The 3,475-nt window shown below is 41.2% G+C and overlaps 1 non-coding gene across 1 annotated transcript; it reads right to left on the minus strand.

The window, feature by feature from the left end:
- Nucleotides 1-842: 842 nt before the first annotated feature.
- On the minus strand, nt 843-946 carry LOC112798588 (small nucleolar RNA R71). Its single transcript, XR_003200194.1, has one exon. It is a non-coding gene; the product is annotated as a small nucleolar RNA R71 (small nucleolar RNA).
- Between the last annotated feature and the right edge of the window lie 2,529 nt (nt 947-3,475).

The following is a 3,475-nucleotide window of genomic DNA, read 5'->3' on the forward strand; positions in this document are numbered from 1 at the left end:
TGGTTTTCGATTGACAATTCTCCAATTGGAAGTTAACTAGATTGAGCATTTTTCTTGTTTTGTTAATTTAGTTCAAGTTACTTGTTGAATTTAATTTCTGCACTCTGTTATTTGCTTTTTCTTTCTTATGCCTTTCATTTCAAGCAACTAACTCACTGACCCACTAACTATTTGAATTAATTCCTCAACTGCTCTAACCATACTCTTCCATTAACCAAGAGTATTCCACTTGTTTGTTGCTTGTGGTGTGTTCTTGTATGACAGGTAGGAGAGGAGAGACATCAACTCCTCCATATACCGAACCAGAGAGGACCCTTCATAGACTTATAAGGGAAGCAAGAAGGAAGAGGGTACTGGGAGAAGAAGAATCTGAAGGAGAATCTGAGGACAACTTTGAGGAAGCTCTAGATCTCAACATGGATAGAGAAGTTCACAACCATGAGAGGGATGATGGAAACAATGCCATTCCTGAGAGGAGGGTTCTTGGTTCATACAAAAACCCAACCTCTGGGAATTGTGGTAGTAGCATTCAGAAACCACCCATTCAGGCCAACAATTTTGAACTCAAACCACAGCTAATATCACTGGTGGAGGATCATTGTTCATTTGGTGGGAGTGCTAATGAAGACCCAAACCAACATCTCACAAAATTCCTGAGAATTTGTGACACAGTGAAGTCCAATGGAGTCCAGGAAGATGCTTATAAACTGCTCTTGTTCCCATTTTCACTTAGGGACAGGGCAGCTAAGTGGTTGGAATCATTCCCAAGGGGGAGCTTAACAACCTGGGATGAGGTGGAAAGCAAGTTTCTGGCACGTTTCTACCCTCCACAAAAGGTCAATAGGCTTCGATCTGAGGTTCAGACTTTTAGACAACAGGATGGTGAGACCCTCTACGAGGCATAGGAGAGGTTCAAAGAATTGACAAGGAAATGCCCACCAGACATGTTCCGTGACTGGGTGCAATTGCATATTTTCTATGATGGACTTTCTTATGAATCAAGGAAGGCTGTAGACCATTCATCAGGAGGTTCATTGAACAGGAAAAAGACTGTGGAAGAAGCCATTGAAGTGATTGAGACAGTGGCTGAGAATGAGTATTACTATGCTTCAGAGAGGCACAACACTAAGGGAGTCATGGAGCTGAACCATGTTGATACAATCCTAGCCCAAAACAAGGTGTTTGCCAAGCAACTAGCAGAGCTCACCAGGAAATTAGACACAAAGCAAGTGGCTGCAATACACACACAAGATCAAGAGGAAGTAAGCATTGAAGGAAATGATTGGGAAGAGGCCAACTATGTGGGAAACCAACAAAGGCAATCATATGATCCACATTCCAACACTTACAACCCAGGATGGAAAAACCACCCAAACTTTGGGTGGAAAAACCAGCAAAGCCAACCACAAAACCACAAACCTTACAACCCAAACCAACATAACAATTCCACATACCAAAACTCCAACCAAAGATCATACCAAGCCACACAAAACACTTACTCCCAACCACCATATCATGGCCAAAATAATCAACCTGCCCAACCTAATCCAAACCAACAATTTCAAGATCAATTAAACAGGATAGAAGGAAGGTTAGTAAACATGGGTCAGGACATAGGTGAGTTGAAAAGCTTTAGGGATGATGTGAGATCAACCTTAAGGAACCATGGCGAAAAACTCAAGTGGATGGAGGCTCGAGTAGGAGAATTATCTCAACAGGCTCCCAAGTCAACTGCAGTATTTCCTAGTGACACAGAAAAGAATCCTAAGGGGGAACAAAAGGGAGTGAGATGGGAAGAATCCAAGGCCATCACCATATTGAAGGAAGTCTCAGAAGAAGAAGGAATCAGACCCTCAGAAAAGGAGTCAGAAATCTTGAAAGAAGGTGTGGAAGAAGCTAAGCAGGAAAGTGAAACTGAGCAAGCCAAGGAAATGCAAAAGGAAGGCATGCTGGAAACTTACCAACCAAAAGCACCATTTCCTCAGAGGGTAGGAGGAGGTGAAAAAGGGAAAACATATTCAAGGTTTTTAGAGACATTTAAGTCTCTCCATATCAATATTCCCTTTCTTGAGATCCTCCAGCAGATGCCTACACATATCAAGTATTTGAAGGAATTGCTGAGCAAGAAAAGAGTTTTGAAGGGAGGACAAACTGTAATCATGAACAAAGAATGCAGTGCACTCATCAAGAAGGACATAGTCTCTAAGAAAACATACCCAGGAAGTTTTCATATCCCCTGCATCATAGGGGAAACAAAAATTGACAGAGGACTCTGTGATCTAGGAGCTAGCATAAATGTGATGCCTCTGGCTCTTATGAAGAGGCTACAACTGAATGAGGTAAGATCCACTGATGTAATCATACAACTGGCTGACAAAACTCAAAAGCAAGCTGAAGGGGTAGTTGAGAATGTGTTGGTGAAAGTGGGAAATTATTTCTTCCCCACAGACTTTGTCATTTTGGACATGGAGGAAAGCTACCTACACCCTATCATTCTGGGAAGGCCATTTCTAGCCACTGCTAGAGCGCTCATAGATGTAGAACAAGGAGAGCTAATTTTGAGAATACATGATGAACAGCTCATTTTCCATGTTTTCAAACCTGCATCTGAGCCTGAACCAGAGTCTGAAAAGCCTAAGGATGATAGTAGCCATCTCTGTTTGGAGGAAAGCAATCCAGCAACTGAAACTCTAAAACAGTCCTTGGAAGGCAAACAAGATTTGCAAGAGTTAAAGCCACAAGAATTAAAAGAAACAGATAAGAAGGAACCTCCTGGCATAAGAGTCAATGAAGAAGTCCTCAAGAGAGAGGGAAGAATTGTAAAGAAAGTGCCAAGAGGGTGGAGAAACAAGAAAATTCCCACTGAAGGTTTCTCTCCGAGAGATGAAGTGATATCAAGTCATTATCTGCCAATCCCACCTGGCCTCAAAACCATTCCTTCCCAGCTCCCTCAAGTGTTCACGATCAGGAAAGTTCTTTCTATGGAACATTTGGAAATCATAAAGGAATCAAATGGAGACGTTTTCATAGTGAGAGGAGAAGACATCAAGCACTACAATCCACCCTAACAAGGGACAACCGTCAAGCTAGTGACGTTAAAGAAGCGCTTCATGGGAGGCAACCCATGTTTTTAGTATCCTTACTCTTTATTGTTTTACTCTGCATCTAATAAAGCATGGTTTCTTATGCATGAACTTGAATCCTCAGGACAACCGTTGATAAGGTGCACTAAACATTACATGTAAAATACAATTGGTCTCTAAGTTTGGTGTGCCTAAAGGCATTCCCAAATCTTATCAAATTGTATTCAATCTTTCATTTAAGGTGCATAACCAAACATTAAGTTTGGTGTTCCTCTTTGAACACAGTTAATGAAAAGCAAGAAGTTCCTCTGGATTTAGAAATTCATGACAAGGATACCATTGCATGCTTTAATACTTTGATTTCAATTACTATTAGGTAGTAAAATTGCTTA

This window comes from Arachis hypogaea, chromosome 4 (genome assembly GCF_003086295.3).
Source record: "Arachis hypogaea cultivar Tifrunner chromosome 4, arahy.Tifrunner.gnm2.J5K5, whole genome shotgun sequence".
NCBI classification, from domain to species: Eukaryota; Viridiplantae; Streptophyta; class Magnoliopsida; order Fabales; family Fabaceae; genus Arachis; species Arachis hypogaea.